Genomic DNA, 20,863 nt, shown 5'->3' with positions numbered 1-20,863 from the left:
GTCCTGGAACTCACTTTGTAGACCAGGCTGGCCTCGAACTCAGAAATCCACCTGCCTCTGCCTCCCGAGTGCTGGGATTAAAGGCGAGCGCCACCACCGCCCGGCAGTTTCTAATTTTTAATCTGAAAAAAAAAAAAAAAATTGAGTAGGTGAGATATTTTCTTTTCCTTCCTCAAACAGAAAAGACAAATTTCCTGTCCACGTTCTCTCCAGTATATGAATCTCTAGACTTTGTTTCCTTTGTGTTCTAAAAAAACAGAAAGAAAGAAAAGAAAAAGACAACAGTTAAAAGGTATGTTAGCCATTGATTGAGGGGGCCAGGCCTAAGCTCACCTGTCCTGACTGGCTTGGGCTAGACCATGACAGGGCAGGTCTGAGAACTGCAGAACTGAGCTGGAGGGCACATTCTAACCTTTGGGTTAATGACATTTTGATAAGGTTTTTAAAAAAAACGATTTCACTTTGCAAGACAAACAGCTAATAAAATAGATTCTTTTTTGGTAACCACCCATACAGCAATCAATCTGTCACTTGAAAACCTGGCTCCCAAGAAGTGTGAAATGAGGCCACGCTGGAGTTCTTTGGGAACAGAGGGCCAGAGAGACCTTCCTCTCAACCAGACTCCATTTGCCCTCCAAACAGAGAGATCTCAGACTCAGAAAACAAGGAACACAACTAATCAGTTGCTCACCCAATGTGGACTTTGGAAGGATGCTGGGGGTGGGGGCAGGGTGGGGGAGGGGAGCAGTGCTGTCTGCCAACTCTTCCTCTGGTGTCTCACCCTTTTCTATCCCATCCCCATTGAGTAACGACAACACCAACAAAAAAAAAAACGCATTTCCCACTCAGGGCTGATGGAGTGAGTCACACCCCGGGGACCTCTCCTGTGTTACAGCCCTTCGAGCAGGAACTCAAAACAAAGGGTCATTTCAAACGCACCAGAGAAAGATCAATAGGACAAGCCTTAGTCATAAGATACATCACCTCTGTGTCCACCTGAGGCCACCTAACTCCCTCATTCTCGCTGTTTCTAACTCTGCCTGGATTCCTCTAGAGTTCTCTGTCTTTATTGAGGGAAGTTTTGGAAAAGGAAGGCAAAGGAAATGAAAGGGAGAAAGAAAAAGGAAAAGTGTGCCTATTGTACAGAGAGCATAGCTGAAAGCCTTCCCACTCTATTTAGGAACCAGACAGAACAAATAAATTATTTAGCCAGCAAGCAGCCCTAACTCACGTCTCTGGGTGTCGCTGCCCTAAACTTGGAAGTGAACCGGATTGCTACAAATGCTAACCAGTACGCAGCAGCATCTGTCTACAGCAGGCCCTCAGTAAATCTCAATTAATTTAGCTTCTAAGCGATGCAATCTGAGCCAGGTGGGGTGGCTTACACCTGTAAGGCAGGAAGACTGCCTCCTGAGCTAGAGATAGACTGTCTCAACAAACAAACCCCCAAATGACCAAAAACATGGATTCTCAAAGATCTGAGGGAACAAATAGAAAGAACTTGGTAACAACTTAGAAAGACCAAATGAAAGAAAAAGAAAGAAAGAAAGAAAGAAAGAAAGAAAGAAAGAAAGAAAGAAAGAAAGAAAAAAGCACAAAGATACAAAGATGAACAGTTCAAAAAGACAATGGCTGTGATCCCGATGTGGAAACATGGAGGAGCTGAGAGCACCTGGAAGGAGTGATTGACAGGAAACGGAGACAGTAGAACAAAGGACTCAGAGGTGCTGGGGTGAAGGCACACATCAAACCCAAAACGTAAAAAATGGGAGCAAATAACTGAGTGGGGAAAATGGGAGGTGGTACCGTAGTGCTAAACTGAGCATAGAGGGAGGCCCAAGGCATGCAGCCTTCAGCAAGGGGCAGGGGTGGCCGGGGAGGGGAATAACCAACATGCCTCCTCCAGAGACCTAAAGACCGCCCATGGTGCCTTTCAAGTGTAACTCTGAGAAGGAAGGAACACTTTAGAGCTAAAATCTTGAATTGTAAATTATCTATTAAGTTGAAATGAAGGAAGAGAAGCTCCCCCCCCCAAACTGAGTAAAGTGACAAGAGATTATACACCCCAGATACTGAAGAAACAATGGGCTCAGGGGACAAGGTGATTTTAACATGTGGGTGTTAACTCATTTAGGATCCCGAACAAGATCAGATCTGTAAAATAGGAAATAGTCAAGTAGAGGGACCGGGATGGATTAGTACACAGTGAAGGTGTTTAAAGCCAAGGTGGATGTCTGCCTTTATAAAGGTGTAGAGGACAAAAGCTATCTTATGTAACAAGAATTAGAATTAGAATGAGCCAAGTAAAGAAGAAAGAAGAAATGATCTGACAAAATGTTGTCACTCCAAAGACTTCATCTATACTCGAATAATTCCCCATTTCTGTTCCAGTCAAGACTTCAGCTCTGAGTCTTATTGTCACCTAGCACACACATAAATGCTGTACAATGCTTACCCAACCCCTGGGTGGGGAGCAACTGTAATAGTAATTGCCTGAAGTGGGAAACTTCAGAATGTCTTCCTAGCTACCCAGCTGGGTACCCCTTAGTCCCACCCATTGGGATCAGTCGGCTTCCCTTGCCATAAAGGCACCACAGATTGGGTGACTTAAACAAATGGTATTTATTTATCTTCTCATACTCCTGAGATCAAGGTTTGGTGGATTCAGTGAGGACTTTCTTCCTAGCTTATAGACAGCTGCCTTCTCTGTGAGTCTCCACAAGCCTTCATTGGTTGTGAATATTTGGCAGTATCTCTTAAAGAAACACTGATCTTGCTAGGTAGTGGTGCATGCCTTTAATCCCAGAATCTGGGAGACAGAGGCAGGAGGATCTCTGTGATGCCGGCCTGGTATACAGAGAGTTCCAGGACAGCCAGGGCTCCACAATGAGAAATGTTGTTTCAAAAACAAAAACAGATAACAAAATAAAAGGATGGAAGGAAGGAAGGAAGGAAGGAAGGAAGGAAGGAAGGAAGGAAGGATGGAAGGAAGGAAGGAAGGAAGGAAGGAAGGAAGGAAGGAAGGAAGGAAGGAAGGAAGGACGTTGTACATCGTGGTGCGGAGCCTAGTGCGCACCACGATGTACAACGTCCACTTTCCTTTTCTTTCCTTTCCTTTCCTTTCCTTTCCTTTCCTTTCCTTTCCTTTCCTTTCCTTTCCTTTTCTTTTCTTTCTTGTTTTTTGAGACAGGGTTTCTCTGTGTGACCCTGGCTGTCCTGGAACTCACTCTGTAGAGCAGGCAGGCTTCGAATTCAGAAATCTGCCTGCCTCTGCCTCTACCTCTGCCTCCCAAGTGCTGGGATTAAAGGCGTGCGCCACCACTGCCCAGAAGTTAGTATTTTCTTTTTTTTTTTTTAAAGATTTATTTATTATTATAGTAAGTACACTGTTGCTGTCTTCAGACACACTAGAAGAGGGCATCAGATCTCATTATAGATGGTTGTGAGCCACCATGTGGTTGCTGGGATTTGAACTCAGGACCTTCAGAAGAGCAGTCAGTGCTCTTAACCACTGAGCCATCTCTCCAGCCCCGAAGTTAGTATTTTCTAACTCAAAATTTTCCCATCAAGGAAGAGTTCATATATGTGACTTCAAGTATTTATTAACAAATTTACTTGTACTTTTTTTTTCTTTTTCTTTTCCAAGACAGGGTTTCTCTGGAACTCACTTTGTAGACCAGGCTGGCCTCAGAAATCCGCCTGCCTCTACCTCCCGAGTGCTGGGATTAAAGGCATGCTCCACCACGCCTGGCTTACTTGTACTTTTAAGGATAGAAATGTTACCAGCATAAAATAACAAATGAACTACTGCTTTGTCGTAATTTCCTGTTAGCTGATGGTCTAGCCTCCATTCACTGCAGTAGGAGTACTGCCTCAGCTCACCAGAAGACCAAATTGAATCAACCAAGTGGACTCTCAGTTCCCCACAGAGTTCTCCAGACACTGCTGAGGCGTGAAGTGGGTGTTCCGCTCTAGCATTTTTCTAGGAGTTGCTCTGGGCACTTCTGCACACTCAGCCCCCCACAGCCTCAACCAAACACACACACAGGCTGCCAGTGCCTGCCTTTCTCCTTGCCCTGCTGTTGAGGGCATCATTCTGTAGACGTGAAGTTAGAGTTACCTTTGTTTCAGAAAAGTACAAGCTGTCACTTGGGAGAGGGTACCCTGCCTGAGCTGCTGGTGATTCTAGGGAATAGCCCATTCAACTCCAGTTGGTTTTGTTGTCCAGGAGAGGCAGAGGCGTCCAGGAACCTGACCGCACTTGGAGCCTCCAGGGACCGTAGTCTCACTTGGAGCTACAAATCCATCAAAGGTCACCTCAGGTACCGGTCTGTGGTCTGAGGGCCTGTGGGCTCCAGGCCACCTGTGGACAGGCAGGCAGGCAGGCAGGCAGGCGCATGTCTGGACCACTGCTGGCTCCTAGGCCCCTGCTTTGCTGTGCTGGGTAAATGGCCCTTGTTTCATGCCTCCCCCTGCTCGAGGGCCTGCCCTGCCCTGCTACCGCTGCCTATTTAAGCTAGAGGCCCTGACTCCCAGCCAGACACAGCCGGCTTCCAGAAACAGGAAAGTAGTGCAGCCTGCTTCACTCACCCAGGGATGAAAGGTCCTTCGGTTTCACCACTTCCAACTGATGCCATTTCCAACCGGTGCGTACTGAATGATGTCGCTGAGGGGGGTTGGGGCAAGAACTGATTCTGCCCCTACCTGGGAGTATGTTGGGATGTAGTTGGCAGAGGGAGGCTCTGATTTGATTGTTCCCATTTCTATTACCTGACTTGATATGACCCTATTTTCAAAGAGGAAGAAAGGGTGTAGTTTGTGAATGGGCAGGGGAGAACACATTACAAAACAAGGTCTGGCTCAGAATATTGATTATCTCATAGAGTTTTCTCTTTGAAAAGGGGTCCTGTAAATGTCAAGGTTACCAAGATTTCATTTCCCTTCAGAAACCCCTTCCTAGAACCAACTCTTGTCATTTAGTTCTACTTGGAAAATACGGGCAGGGAATTTTGGGACTGAAGGAGCTATGCAGTTGGCGGGGGACAATTTGGTAAACTGTAGGAGGTCAAAGGCTACAGGACAGGCACAGTACTGAGAGACTGGAGTGAGCGCCTCCCGCCGTGGCCATCTTGAGTTGCAGAGATTGTTTGGGCCACCACTCTGGTTAGCTCATCTCCTTTCAGGTCCTGACTGCCTTGATGTCTTGGGAAGGACGGCCCAAAGGGCAGTGGAGGCCGAGAGTCACACAGGCTCCCGTGGGTCAGGTGGGGCCTGACTCCTATAAGATCACTTACAGAGGAGTGCTGGCCCGTGTTCTTGAATCTCCCACCTGTCGAGGGTAAGAAGGCAGGATTCCAAGGCTAGGGGTCAGGGTCTCCTCCAAGAGGCCGGGTCAGCAAGACAACTTCTCAGTTTCCACTGGGCTGAAGTCCTGAGGATAGGGTTGGGGCAGGGTCATCTCTCTGACAGAAAAGGCCAGGGTACTAGGCCTTTGGGGACTAGAGTCTCTGGAGAACCCAGAGTCGCCTTGAATGGAACCTAGAACTATGGGCTTCTTTCTTCCCACCCTGCTCTGGAATAGACAAGTCGAGATGTTCCTTTGATGCTAGCCATGGGGAGCCAAGACCCTGCATCATCCCTCGGTGTTCCAGGGGCGGGGGGCGGAGTTGGAGGCTCAAAGGTTAAAAGACTTGCTCAAGACCTTCACCGGCTGGACAGATAGCTGGAGAGGAAGCAGGTTTTCTCTGGAGCTTATATCTTACCCAGGGGGAGCTAAACTATAAGACATTCCTACCAGTGCTTCCAAGAAAAGATGAATTCAGTCTCAGGTGTCAGATTCATTCAATGACAGGGGTCTCTAAGAAATGTGGTAACCCTTCTCAGGTTGTGCGGATGACACAGGGGCTTAAGACAGAGCAGAACAGTGGAGGTGGAGGAGGAGGAAGACAAAAGGAGAGCTTCTCTTGCAAGGTTGTGTACAGGATGGATGAGCTTGATAGACCACAATTGAGGCATAGGTGGTGACAGCCAAGGATTGGCCAGTGTTTCGGGGGGGCGTGGTTCTCACATGAGGCCCCGGTGGAGCTGGAGGCCAAGAGCCGGACCTATAAAAGAGAGGACACCTCCCCTAGGGCACAGGGCCACAGTCCCCGGGCTGGGAAAGCTGAGGTGGTATAGGTAAGCATGTCCAAAGGCCTCCACTCCCAGAATACCCTCCCAATTGTACCCTCCAAGGTCGTGGACCCGCTCAGCCTTCCTTCTGCTGGTATGTCCATCTTTCTCTCTTAACTGCTACAAATCCCTCTGGTTCTTCCTCACAACCCTTCTTTCTTCCTGAACTCCAGCCAAGGTGGCCACCAACCCTTTCCTGATCAAATTTGGCCTCAGGGCACTCTCCTGCGCCCCCACCCCACTATCCCTGGGAGGCAGAGATTACACAAAGCTTCCAGAGAGGGTCCTGATTGTTATGGCTTCACCTACCAGAGCAACTCCCGGCCCACAGCAGGACATTGAATTTGCTTCTCTGCTGCGCCCCTTTTAACCTGCACACCAAGGGCTTGCCTGGGTGCAGCAGCCCACGTGGAAGGGTCATCCATCTCACTTGGAGCCCTTCCCACCTGTCAATCTTCCTCACTTTCTGTTGCCTAAACCCCGCCCTCATCCCCTCTGGCTGCACTTCTGTTAGGATACTCACACCCAAGTCCAGGCGACAGTGAGGGTGTGGCAGCACCTCCTGGTGAGGGGGTGTGGCAGCACCTTCTGGTGAGGTCTTTGTACCGTGCTCACCTGTGTGGCTGTCTTGTTCCAGTCACCACTGGGAATGGCTCATCACCCTTTCAGGTCCTGATTGCCTGGACCTCTTGTCTCCAGAGGCAAGGACACAAGGCCCAAGTGGTCCCTCCTCAGGTAAGACAGACTTCTGGAACTCCAGGAAGTAGACTCTAGACCATGCCTCAAGGGTACCTGTTTTGCTTTGTGTTACTGCTTTTTCTTTCTAGTTTTGGGTTGTACGTAGGGTCTCAGTATGTAGCCCAGACTGACCTGGAGCTTACAGAGACCACTCCAGGCAATGGGCTATGAGCTAATATAAAAATACATATTATAAAAATTATATAAAGAGGTGCTAGGTGAAATCAGTTAAAAAAAACTTCTGTTGTTCCCTTAAAACATTTGAAGTTGATGACTCTGGGGTAAGAGGCTATGCAGGGCTTGCCCTCCTGTGGAGGGCAGGGACAGTCTGAAGGGGGAGTGGCCGCACTCCCAGGCCTGCAGAGAAAGTGTGAAGAAAAGCACTTGAGGGGAGAGGGACGTTATCCTGGACAATGTAACCAGATATCACTGTGCGCCAAACTACTGAGTAACAATGTTTTTTTTAACTCTAAAACCCAGAATTGGTAAGGGTATTGTGAAATAATCCGTCTCAAAGATCAGTGAACTGACACTGGTAGAAAACAGTTTGGCAATATTTATCAGAAGCTTTAGAGGTGACTCAGAGAGAACCAAACCACTGAGCGCTCAGAATCCAGGGATAAAAGTGGACACTAGGAACCCAAAGTGATCCCTAGAGTCAAGAACCTCGGGCCAAGAGACAAGCAGAAGACCACTGTAAGAACCCTTCCCAGCGACTGACAGTGTTTTTTTCTGGGCTGCCAAGGTCACCAGGCCAGGAGCAAGGAGAGTTAGGGTCCCAAGTAGTGGTGATAGTATGAAAAAATGTTAAGTGGACCCGATAAAGCCAGGAAGGGAGAAAGCTCACTGGAGACTGTATTAGGGACCCAGTCATTGATGGACAGAACCTTTGGGAGAATAAAACAAGGCAGGGATCTTATCATGTGCACACAGGGAGGACAGAGCAGACAGGTTAGGAATGATGGTATTCTTCCCCGGGGACTCAGGCTGATGTAAGATCACCGGCACTGAGTGGGTCTGAAGATGTTTGCTTATCAGCAGAGAGAAGGGAAACGAGTCAAATGATTCAGCTGCTACCTCCCAGGAAGTGCCATTTAGTTCTCTGAATCAGTTTCCTCATCTATACAGTGGGGTCAGCTGTACCCACTTGGGGTGACTGAAGTACTGACTTAGTGATAAGAACACACTCTCCGAAGGTGCTGGACAACTATTCACACGTCCCAAAAGGCAGATCCATTATTTCTGCTTTCTCTGCTCATTTCCAGTCTCCTTCAGGTCTTTACCGAATCCTGGTTCTTGGCTGTGCCCCATCTCAACATACAGAGAGAAAGGAAGGGGAGGGGAGGAAGTCTTAGGTCCAGAGTGACTGCAGGAGCTGGACTCTGAGGAGCTGAAGCCATTCTGGCCGTGGTTCAAGGTTCAGGGTGCACAGGGTTGCCCCTGTCAGGCAGGCAGCAGGCTTCCTGTTACTTTCCTACCAGCCACACAGCTAGGGGCAGATGGTAGAACTAAACACTGAAGGCAGGGGTGGGGGAAGGGGTGGGGGCATTGACCTCGCTCCTTATTGGGCCTCAGAGTTAGAAAACAGTGCCTTCTTCCTCTGAGAGGAGTGGAAGATCGCCTAGTGGGCAAGGCCCTCCTTGGTCCTCAGGTCCTAAGAAACAACCTACCAGACCCCACTTGCTTAAAAGTATGGGATGTGCTGACATAGCCTGAACCTCCAGTCAGAAAGGAAGGAAAGAAAGGCAGCCAGGAAGTGGGGGCTGGGAGGGAATTCTATAAGGGCTCTCGTTTGCTCAATTCCTCTGCTCTTTGCCCCTGGTCCTGTGCCACCGTTCATCTTGCCCTTCTCTTGCTCTCAAGACTGCTCCATCCCAGAGCCCTTTGGTCAAATCTTTGTGACGGGGGCTGGTCACCTTTCTGGTGTACAGACTGCAAAGTTGCACAAAAACAACAAACTGCCAAGACAGATACGTTTGCTTTAGGCAGATCAAAGGTCCACAGTGATCTTGGGAGCCATAGGTAGGGGCTGGCCGAGACTTGACAGAGGACCGTCACTCTGCTCTGGAGGCTGACCTCTGCGGGAGCCACATCCTTCTGCACAGATGAGGACTGAGGCAACCATACCCGCAAAGGCATCATGGGAAACTGCTCAGGTCTGCTAGGCAGAGCCTGCCTTCCCCTAAGTAGATGGAGCATCAGCAGGAGCCACTGAAGGGCTTTAGAGGAAGCAGTGTGGTCTACTGTGTAGTTCAGAAAGATCCCAGCAGTGAGCAGGCGAGCCAGAGGAAGGGGCGAGGTGCGGGGAAGTCAGGGGAGGCTGCTGTGGTCTGTGGCAGGAGAGGTGGCTGGGCATGGCTGTGTAATCCAGCTCCAGGGCCCCAGAAGCAGGGCTGTGGGCTTCTGAGAGGAGGCAGGATATGGAAGAGGACGATTGCTCAGTGAACCCGTGAGAGGCAGCGCTGGTGTTAGGAAAACAAGGGGACTAATGAACCTGAAGGGGAACTGTCAGTCAAATAGATGGGGCCAAAGGTCACGAGGCACCTGTGCTGGCTGTCCCATGAGGAGTCACCTGAGAGGTTTGAAGAGAGACAGGGGGAAGTTTGGCATTAAGAGTCAGGGCAGCATCACAGAGCTCTCAGGGGGGACAGTTGTGAGAGCAGGGAGAGGGCAAGAAGCACGGTGACAAGGGACCAGGAGCAGAAAAGAAGGAAACAAATCAAGGAGCGGAAAGCCTCGGAGTCTAGTCCTCTCTTCCTCTCTCCTGCCTTTTCTTTTCCTGCCTGAGCAAGGTCTTGAACATGCTAAGCACCCAATCACTGGGCCACGTCTCCAGCCCCTGGATCTAATTTTTACTGCTGTTTGTAGGAAACAAGGTCCCACCACTCTGTAGCTGAGGCTAGCCTAAGCCTTCCTGCCTCTGCCTCCCAAGCGCTGAGACTGTGTGTGTGTCACCACACCCAGTGTCCTGGGATTATTTCTTAAAGCGATTCTGACCCAAACTGCATGAATGGTGTTTTCATTAGTGCTAATGTCTTTACGGAGATTTTCTTTTGAAAACTTACCAGCAAGTCCACCCAGAGACGCTGCCCCCACCTCTTCTGTATGGATGGGAGTGAGCCTCAAGCTGGGCTATCATTCACTCCCTCAGCCAGCGAGAGGGCAGCTTTTTTCTGGATAGCACCAGCACACGGTGAATGGTTGTGTAGGTTAACCTAAGCTACATGTGGATGTACTATCTTTAAACTAAACAACCCGGGGCTCAGAGAGCTGCCTCAGAAGTTAGGAGCATTAGTTCCTCTGCCAAAGGACCTAGGTTTACTCTCCAGCACCCCGCATGGCAGCTCGCGACGATCTGTGACTTCAGTTCCAGAGAGCCAGCGACTCTTCTGGCCTCCAAGGCATCAGACATATATACTGCATACAGACATACATGTAGGCAGGACACCCATCCACATAAAATAAAAAGTAAAAACAAGGCAAGCAGACCACTCAAGGGGACTCATTGGGAACAGAAGCGTACTCTCCTGCCCACAGTCCAGAGCCGATCTTCGCTGTGTCTGTCTCCTTCTTGCCTGTAAGCAGTCACTGTGGTCACTAAAAGGGTGGCCTTGGGAGGCAGGAGTGGCTCTTGTGTGGCTCCATCTCTCTTGTGTCCATACTCAGTTCTCAATCTCTTTGCTCTACCTGCCTCTCTCTTGCTCACGGGTTGCCCTGCCCAATCAATACCCAGCACCCTCCCATCTGCACACCCTCTGGAGGACGCCTGCGCTTTCCATACATGCCTGGTCACCAGCATCTCTCACTAAACACCTGCAGAAATCATATCTGACTCTGCTTCCCAAGTTCCTTGTTTAACTTCGCTGCCTTGACCCTGTCTGCTGTCCAACAGTACTAACTAACCCCACAGTATCTGGCCACACCCAACATCTGTGAGTACCTGATCCTGCTGCTTCCTGGCTGTCTTCTGTAGGCAGGCCCTGCTGGCCCCTAGATCAACCTCTTATAGAGGTTTCTATCCATTCACATGAATTTTCTTCTCTGAGTCTATGGATTTCTTGTCTACTGATGTCAAACTGTTTCTCACTGAGCAGAAAATCTCCATTAAAAATGAAAAGCTTAAGGCTCAAAAGTCCCAGTGCCTCGTAGTCCCAGAGGATCTGGGCACAAAGCAGAAGTGGACAGTGAAGGAATGAGTGATGGGACAGTGGGCCTCCTCCTAGCCTGGCGTCTGAGCAGAGAGACATTACTATCACCATTGAAATGGGGATGAAGAAAGTGGAGTCCAGAGGTAGATCTGGATGTAGTCCTAGGAACCAAAGCCTGTCACTCATTAAGGCTGCGTTCTGGAGTCAAGCAGGGAGTCTGATTATACAGAAAACCTTGTCTTCCTCTGCTGATCAATATGGGATGACCAATGCTGTGGTTATCATCAGAAGCTGTCTGGGGCTGTGGCTATAGCTCGAAGGTAGAGTGCTGGTCTACCAGGTGTGAAGGCCTGGGTTCAATCCCTACAATTATAGAAACAGACTGTGGTGGCTCACGCCTGAAATCCCAATATCTAAGAGGTTCAAGTAGGAAGATCAGAAGTTCAAGGTTATCCTTGGCCACATAGTAAGGTCAAAGCCAGACGAGGATGTATGAAACCCTATGTAAAAATGAAAGATGCAGCCGGGCGTGGTGGCGCACGCCTTTAATCCCAGCACTTGGGAGGCAGAGGCAGGCGGATTTCTGAGTTCGAGGCTAGCCTGGTCTACAAAGCGAGTTCCAGGACAGCCAGGACTATAAAGAGAAACCCTGTCTTGAAAAACCAGGGGGAAAAATAAAAAGAAAGGTGCTTTATTAGTCCAGTTACATAGAGGTGATCTGGGGCCCTGGCTGAAGGAGTAGCTATAATCTCCAACACTGCAGGTCTATGTGGCAGAAGGAGAGAACTCCATGGGAGTTCTGACACCTGCTGTCAAGTGCTCTGTCTCGCAAGGGGACGGGAAATGCAACCTTGGAGAGATGTCTGGACAAAGGGAAAAGTTCGCCTAGACTTTTACCAAAGTAAAGCACGCCCAGTCCCTTAAGAAGTCATTGCTGTGTAGCAATCTAGTTCATCCACACTAGCAATCTATGTACACAGAACTGCTGCAGCCAGAGCCAAGACTCCTGCACTCTCTGTCAGAAGTACTCAGTAAGTAAGTACTGTGAGCTGGAGGCCAGCCTGGGCTACGTAACAATATTCTAGAACATTAAAACCTCATCTTAGACAGGGCAGTGGTGGTGCATGCCTTTAGTCTCAGCACTAAGAAGGCAGGGGTAGGCAGATCTCTGTGAATTTGAGGGCAGCCTGGTCTACAAAGTGAGTTGCAGGATAGCCAGGGCTACAGTGAAACCCTGTCTCCAAAAAAAAAAAAAAAGCAAAACCAAAAACCTCAGTCTCAAAAAACAAGCAGGGCTTGGGTCCTGGCTCTGTGTTTTAAATGACCGCTGTGCTAGTATGAGACCTAAACTTGGAGTTGACAACCAGACAACCCTGGTTGAGTTCTTGCCTTGGCTTCCCCCAGTGGACTGTGACTTAGAATATATAGGTCTAATAAACCCTCCTCTCTCCAACTCAGGGGTGTCACAACTCATGATGGGCTGGGCTCTTCCCCCATCAATTGCATCAATTAAGAAAATGCTTTGCAGTCTTGCTTATGGCCTGATCTTTAAAAAAAAAAAAAAAGAAAAAAAAGAAAGAAAGAAAGAAAAAGATTTGTTTACTTATTTAATGCATATGAGTGCAGTGTAGCTATATTCAGACACAGCAGAAGAGGGCACTGGATCCCATTACAGGTGGTTGTGAACCACCCTGTGGTTTCTGGGAATTGAACTCAGGACCTCTGGAAGAGCAGTCAGTGCTCTTAACTGCCAAGCCATCTCTCTAGCCTATGGCTGGATCTTATGGAAGCATTTTCTCAATTAGGGTTCCCTCTTCCCAGATGCTTCTAGCTTGTGTCAAGTTGACATAGAACTAGCTAGTCTACCATGTAAAACCAGGTATGGCAGCACACATCTGTAACTCCAGTACTCGGGGGACAGAGACAAGCAGGTCTGAGGGCTCACCAGCCAGCCAGCCTGGCTAGAACTGTGAACTCCAGACTCAAAAAATAAGAAATGACTGAGGAAGAAATGATATCAATCTCCGGCCTCCATACCTACAGTGATGGGCAAGCACACCCACACAGGTGAGAAAGTGCACACACGCACACACACACACACACACACACACACACCACATACACATATACATTCACACATACAAGCATGTATATATAAAACAATACACAAACAAAAAGTGAAGTACAGAGCTCAATAGCCAAAAGCAGGTACAGACAGAGTCACTGCCACCGTGAGTTGACCGGTTGACCAGTTGACACAGTTGAAACCCAGAGCCCCTGGAGACGCTTGATGCTGAGGATGGGGAAGTGGCAGTACTTATGAAGAGCACAGAAGAACCACAGAACCCATGAGCTCCTCTCTGCTTTGCTGCGGGCAGATGACTGGCTGGAAGTCTTAAGAAACTCCAGCAGCCCTCCTCTCCCTTCCAGGGGTATAGACTGGGGCACTGAGCAGCCTCGCACATGGGTCCTGTGCAAGCAAGCGGCTCTTAGTTATTCTGTGCATCCTCTCAAGGGGAGGGAATATAGTCTGTTCTCTTGGAGTCATGGGCTTCTATACTGGCTTATGCAGAAGGAGTCTCTGAATATAACAGTGGCCAGAGGTCATAAGTCTCTGAAAGGGCCCGAGACAAAAGTCCTTCGACCCTCAGCAGAGAGTGACACGCAGGCTCAGCTGCCTGGGGCTGTAGGAAGGTTGCTATGTGCTGTGTAACTGATTTAATTTGCTTACTGGTTAATCGCTGCATACCTTCTCTGGGACACAGTTTGTTAAATGGTTTTTGGCACAGAAAAAATCTGGGCTGGATATGGAATGGTCCTTCAGGAGGATGTCAGCAAGTCTCCTCCTCCAGGAAACATGCTGCTGTTTCTTCGGAGGCAAAGTATAGTCTTTGGCCTGTTTGGCTCTCAAGCCGTTGATAACAGCCTTTGTGTCAGAGAGCAGGAAGTCTGCTGAGAGAGAGGCCTCGGCCACAGGGTCTGAGAGATCTGGGGGCTACTCTTGTCACTGCGCCAGAAGAGAGACTCCTGGTACAGGTAGGGCGTGCTGGTATTTCCTTGGCAGTTTCTCAGCTAAGTAGCTCCTCTCACACACTGGATTCCCCAGAACTCTCTGAAGACAACACCGTCCGTGGCCTGCTAGGGAGTTCCAAGTGCCCCTACTGGGACTGTTCTTAAGTCTGGATTCAGACCCAGGCTCCAGCATGCAGCCGCTCAGAACTCCAGAGGACATAGGCTCAGGCTTGCTACATGCTCAGCTATTTAGCCCTGAATCAGGTCTGCTCCAGTTCTGCCCACTGAGGCCTAGTGGGGGAAAGGCCTGTGAGCTGGGTGGTCTCAGAGCCCATCCTCCTCACAGAGAAAGCCTTCGCCCCAAGTCTCCTCTGCTATCCTGGTCTCAGCCTTCACAAGGGCACGGGGCTGCTACAAGTCCCGTGGCTTCTGCTTCAGCCAACTTTCTGCAATGAGTCTGGTGTAGGAAGGTTCTTACCCCTTATCTCAGGAACCTTGGGGAGGAGAGGAGGCTCAGGCAAGGACCTAGGATCCAGCTACATCCCAGCTTCCCCAGCAGTGTCCTCTGTGACCATCAGTGGAAAACTCTGGAATGGTAAGCAGTGAAGACTGAGTGGCCAGGCTGGCTGAGCACCCCCGCATCCTCCACAGAGCTAGCCTGAGATGCGCTTTCCAAGCACACACTAGCTGGCTTCATCTGGGCTCTCTGAATTCTGTCATGGAAAAGCCCATGCTGGCCTGTGGGAAGAACGCCTGAGAGCCACTCCCATCCCACTCCTGTGCTCAGAAGCCACATTGTGAATTCACAACTCCCATGGAAAGTTTCTTTTTTAAAAATTTATGGAGCCTTGGTCTGCACTTGGCTTCTACAGAAGCCAATGGCTCTGGCTTATACAAGCAGCTCAGCACAGACAGCTCTAGTTCAGTCCTGACAGGAGGCAAGCCTGCCCATCTCCCACAGCGTCTTTTCAGGGAGCAGGTATCCTTCTGTAAGGCCAACCCACACCATGAGACAACTTGGAAGCTTCTGGGTGTATCTTAGCCTTTCTTTTTTCCTTCTTGTTTTGTTTTGTGCTCAGGGCTTTAAAGATGCTAAGCAGGCAGGCACTATAGCCCAGCTCTTTAAGGCAAGGGAAACACAGTTATAGTAGTGATATAGTGATAATACAGAAGCAAGGCAGGCCCTGCACTAAGTGCTAGAAGTGCTCGCCATCTCCAATGAGCCCAGCGGTTCTCAAGTCGAGATCCCTTGGTGTTGGGTCGGGGGAGAGTGTCAAATGTCCCTTTCACAGGGGTCACATAGCAGACATCCTACATATCAGGATTACATTATGACTCATAACAGCAAAATTAGAGTTTGAAGTAGCAATGAAAATAAGTTATGGTTAAGGGGTTGCCACAATATGAGGAACTGTATTGGAGAGTCACAATGTTAGGGAAGTTGAGAACTGCTGAACTAGCCCAAGGAATTTTCATCCACATTTAATACAAAAGGAAACTAAGGTACCCCTCTGTCACCTTGTCTGATATCCACCATAGTTTCAGAGCTTGTGACCGCAAGCTCTGTCTGCTCAGAGTACTAGCTGGCTGCAAGAAATGCCTTGAGGCATGCAGGGCCCCTTGACTCAAGAGGATAGCTCTACTCTGCCCCATGCACAGCTAGGGGCAGCAGGGGAGTTATGCACAGCTGAGAAAAACTCAGCTTTAGAAAAATCACACACCTGGTGTACATAGATAAAACAAATTGTCTTTAGTGGTGAGTGACAGAAACAGTCAAAGCGACCAGTGCAAAGTCAGGGGGATTTGCTGACTCACTAATTAGAAAGTCTGCAGGCTGTGTGGCTTCAGGCAGAGAGATTAGAGCTCAAGTGTGTAATAAAGACTTGGCCTCTCCATTCTAGCCTTAAGGCCTGTTTTCCTCTGGGCTGAACTCATACTCAGAGAAGGCTCTAGAAGCCGCAGGCTTTCAGTGTGGTCATCCATCTCAGAGAAAATGTAGACTTATTTCCTAAGGGGTCTGTTAGGAGTTCCAGAGAACACTTGGAATCGTCAGGAATGTCAGGGGACTATGGTGCCTCTTGGTGTGGCTGTTATATCCCCTTGGAGTGGGGCAGGGCAGTGAGTCTGCCCCAGCCAGAGAGGTGAAGCTGGGCAGGAGGATGGAGGTGGCGGAGCTGGCGCTTTAGATTAAGAAGTATGAATAGGCATTTACCTGTGTCTGAGGGAGTCACTGCTGCAGCCTGTGTGTTTACACTAGACCCCAAACGTGGGTTATAGCATGTCTACCCCTCCCCCAACTCAGAAAAGCAGCTGTCTCTCATGTCTTTCTGTCCTCCTAGCAGTGAGCTGACTCCAAGTTTCAGCAGCTCAGAGCTCACGTTGCCATGCCAACTTCTGCACAGCAGCATCTAGGCAGAATGGGCTGGCCTGATCTCACAGCCCCTGGTGAATGCAGGCACACTCGGGTAATTGGATTGGAGTGATCCACAGGCCTTTCTTTTGGAACCTAGGGCTTGGTCTAGCTCCTGTTTAGACTCGAAGACTTCTAGGATATTTTGCTCCAAGACCCTAAGCTTATAGTGAGAAAGAGGGCTCAGGAGGCCTGAGGATCAGAAGACACAGTAGTAAAAGAGGGACAAACCCCAGGCAATGCCAAACGGAGCAGTTACAGCCCTCCAGAGTTCAAAGATGCCCTCAGAGACGGCATCGCTTCCACACACGGTCAGGACTTGCTTTGCCCAGAACTGACCTGGCTTTCACACCTTCCCACTGCCAGAGAAACGCAGATTCACAGTCAGCATCCACACGGGCCCCTTGCAGCTCCTGTGTAAGGTGTGTTCTGTGCATCAGTGTGCCGACCAGGTCCACTCTGCACAGTTAACAGTTCTGTGGCCTGGTTATCTGATGTCACTGGGAGCAGCCCTGCCTCCCACAGTGTGCCCAGGCAGGGCCGTTTCTCAGGATTCCCTTCACTGGTGACGGGAGATCAGCTTCTGGGCCCACATGGAACTATCTAGGGTAGACCCTGGTTTAGCACCAGCATCTGAGTAGCCATGGTGCCCTTCCGGGAACACGCTCTAGTCACACAGCTTGTCTTCAGTGTGGGCAGGTTCATCCGTTTGAGTGGCCGAACTTACTTGCTTTTGATGCCCCAGGCTACCCGGAAATGCTTGGGGCTACAGTCTTCTGATCCTGCAGAGGATGTCCTCCCTTCCCTCTTCCTCATGGACTGGGGGTTTTTTGGGGCTCTCAGCCATTCCTAGGCCAAGTTCTTCCTCCTCTTGCATCTGTCTGTGACCCACAGAGCTCTCTGTCCCCTCGGTCTTCACTGCCAAAGAGAGGGCAAGTTAGTGAAGACTTTGGCTTTGGCCCAAACAGTGGGAGTGGCACCTGTGAAGACGCCAAGGCACTCTGATTTAGTCAGGGTCCCGCAAGTCCTGTGGGCTCAGTTCATCTCCTTAACAATACAGAAAACACAAACTGGGGAGAGAAGGTGAGACACCTCAGGAAATGGAGGGAAGGAAGCAGAAATGGCCAGGCCATCAGCCAGGTCCCTCTAGTCCTTATGGTAGCCCTAGAGGTAGGCACTGCTACCCAATTTCATGGTCAGTGCCACGGTGAGACTTGGGTTAGCCTGACTCCCGGGCTGTGTGCAAGACTAAGAAACTCAGGGGAAAGGAGGAAGCCTGGTTTCTACATCTAGGCCAGAGAAGCTGGCTCCCAGGGGTCCCGTCTTAGGGCACCTTCCAGTCATACCCCACAGCTCATAATGAAGGGGTCGGGGATCCTGCTAGAAGCCCTGAGGGCTGAGGGCCTGAGAGTATTCAGCTCAGCTATATGAACCATGGTATGGAGGGGAAGAGACATGGCTTCTAGTAACCCCGGAAACAACCTATTAGGAGTTCCAAAGGGGACCAACCCAAGGGTGACTGCCCTTCTTAGCCTAAACCATGAATGATCCACCTAAGAGGTTGAGGTGCAGAAGCTCTTGGAGGAACCTGCTGCCCCCTTAAAGATGTCCATGACAGGTCTTCCTTGCAAAGCTACCAGATCAAGGACATGGAATAGAGAAGAGGGACTGATGGGAGAATGGGGCCCTGTGTCCAAAGTCAGAACCTGTGACCGTCACAGACACATGCCTGACCCCACCTAGACAGTACACACAGAAAAAAGGGAGATAAGCAGGGTGTGGCTGAGCACCTGCCTGGACTGTGTGAGCCTGGGACAGCCACGTCCTTCCACGGCCACTCCCTTGAACACTTGAAACCCCTGGGAAGTTTCCAGCCTCTCGTGTTTAACAGCAGTGCTCCTCTTTCATGAGGAAAGTGTAGATCAGACTAATTAATGTGTGCTGTTTGTTTACCCGCCTTTCATTTCCCTGAGACAGAATAATTATCTAGAGCTTTAGAAACAGCCTCGTCCATGGCAGTCCCTTCTGTGTCTGCTGCAGCACAGCTCCCGGGTGTAGACAGTGGAACCAGGGCAGGGCAGAGCAGGTGGCAGCACCCAGAAGGGTCTTGCAGAAGAGGCCCAGGGTAGCTAGACCTGGGGTGGCAGCATGGAGGATCAACGGACTCAAGGTTGCCTCACTTTAGAAAATCACTGTGGTATTGTTATTCCCATGAGCTCCTGGAGTTGCCACCCCAGGTCCTCCCCTTCACCAACCCTGCAAATGGAGACCAAAACCATGTCCATGCCCAGCCCAGGACTGGCAGAAAGATCACTACAGACTAAAGGATTTTTTGCCTAAGGGTTTCTGGGCTGGAAACGAGAGTGGAAGGAGCAAGGGGCAGCTGAAGATGGATTCTCTCACCTTGTCCCCTAAAGCCCTGTCCCAGACGATAGATGATCCCAATCTGATTACCCAGTATTAGGGTTGAGCCACACAGTGGGACAGAATGGGTCATTTTTCTCAGGAAGCCTTTGATGAAGCAGAGCCTGACTCACAGGGGTGTTTTAGCGACCTCGTGAACACTGCAGAGGCTCTTGGGGGTGCTAACAGACCTCCTCTCTGATCCTTTGTCCATATGTCCACGTTACTGCCCACAGGTCACACCTGACCCTCACTACAGGGAGACTGACTTCTCCTGAGTGGGCGCTCACATCGGTCTGTTCACTCCCTAACTGCGTTGTTTCTGAATTTGTTATTTCTATTCCCAATCAGAGCAGCCAACAACTAGGGCTTAGCTTCAGACATACTCGGTCTTCATGGATCTTATGCAGGAGGGAATCCTAGAGACAGCTATAGCTCAAGGCCAAGTGATAGCCTGGTGTGGGGAAGGGCTGTGGTCACATAATGCCTTGGACAGGTCCCCTGAAGAGAACGCTCAGCGGAGTCCTGAAAGGTACAGAGGGGACAGCAGGGGTTCAGAAGATTGGTGTAAGCTCTTGGGCCACTGGCAACTGTGTAGAAATCCCCACATCACAGGGGTCCTGGCAGGAGGACGGGGAATGGCTGCCTCCTTTCTGGTACCAGCATCATGCTAGACCTCTGTTCATTTATCCAATCTCTGAGGCACCTGACACTTTTGCCTCACCCTGGGACCCTTGTGTAGCCCCTTCCCTCTCGGAGCCCCTCATCTGCTGGGTAGGTTGGCATATCCCAAAGCACGTGAGACACAAGCGGCAGGGCACTGCTCTGTGACACAAGCACCCATCGCGAACCTGCCTGAGCCACCCGGGGAAGGAGGTGACGGAGAGTCTTCCCTAGAAAGCTCGCGTCTAAGCTGAGCTGTGGAGATGCTGAGGGAAGAAGCAGGGCTGTGGGAGATCCTCAGAGGGAGGTCCTGGTACCACTGTCAGAGTGAGCAGGAGGAGAACATAGCCAGGTGACAGACAGGCTGCGGAGCCGGCCGGCCAGCTGAGGAGGTGTCCCTCCAGTCACTGTGTGGAGAAAGTTGGTGAATTGTGACACTGTCCTCAGCTCATCCTGAGATGTTTCTGAGGGACAGATGAGACATGAGTATAAAGGATATCTAGGTTTCTAGCTCCAGTGATAGAGGTCGTGGGAGGGAGGAGAGAATGCAGGACCAGGATGCAGGATGAGAGTCTGGGTCCAGACCTGCTGTGGTGTCAGGGGCAGAAGTGGTGTCGAACGTAATGAACGTACCTGGCTGGCCTCAGAACCAAAATGCAGATCAAGCATCCAGGATGTTCGCCTCAAGAGCATCGTGGGTCCTTGGAGGCCGGATAAACACAAGGCTCCTGTCTTTATGGACATAAAAAATCAGCATAGTCAATATACCTGTCAGCCTATTGTAGGTGTGACCAGAGCTGCTCTCAAAACTACTGTGACTCAGTACAGCCTGAGACCAAGGGTGAATATATTTAGGTGTCTGTTGGCTTTGCCTAAAGGGAGCATTTTGGACCACAAACTGGAGAGTTCATAAAACTTTGGCCCACACAACCCCAAGAACCTTCTCCAAGTGTCTAGGGGACTACCAGAGTCCCTATAACTGGATAAACTGTTCAGCAGGTCAAACAGTCTGTGCCTGGGTCCCCACTGCCTGGGGTTCTTCCAGGGCACTGTGGGCTAGAGCACAGAGCTTTGTCTGTTGCCCAGGAAGCCAGGTCATGGCCAGAGCAGGCTGCACGTGGATGAGGCTTCCTTGTTGTTCTGCCCACCTCCCACTGTGCCCCCCAGCCTGCCACAGTGCCCTCCAGCCTGTCACAGTGCCCCCAGCCTGCCACAGTGCCCCCAGCCTGCCACAGTGCCCTCCAGCCTGCCACAGTGCCCCCTAGCCTGCCACAGTGCCCTCCAGCCTGCCACAGTGCCCCCTAGCCTGCCACAGTGC

At 50.2% G+C, this 20,863-nt stretch overlaps 1 protein-coding gene across 8 annotated transcripts in view; it reads left to right on the top strand.

The window, feature by feature from the left end:
- The window catches only part of Smpd3 (sphingomyelin phosphodiesterase 3), an 86,193-nt gene that overhangs the window by 50,879 nt on the left and 14,451 nt on the right, over positions 1-20,863 (top strand). The window contains exons 1-2 of one of the 8 annotated variants that reach the window (XM_029532456.1): positions 5,314-5,338; positions 6,809-6,906. The exons of 1 other annotated variant lie outside the window; for it this stretch is intronic. The gene's annotated coding sequence lies outside the window, so the exon portion shown is untranslated. Of the gene's footprint in view, positions 1-4,465; positions 4,647-5,293; positions 5,339-6,159; positions 6,266-6,808; positions 6,907-7,580; positions 7,606-20,863 lie in introns of those variants that run through there. 6 more of the 8 variants (XM_021220550.2, XM_029532457.1, XM_029532455.1 and 3 more) reach the window with 6 other exon arrangements.

Source organism: Mus pahari, chromosome 20 (assembly GCF_900095145.1).
Source record: "Mus pahari chromosome 20, PAHARI_EIJ_v1.1, whole genome shotgun sequence".
NCBI lineage: Eukaryota > Metazoa > Chordata > Mammalia > Rodentia > Muridae > Mus > Mus pahari.
This window is presented reverse-complemented; position numbering and strand designations above follow the sequence as displayed.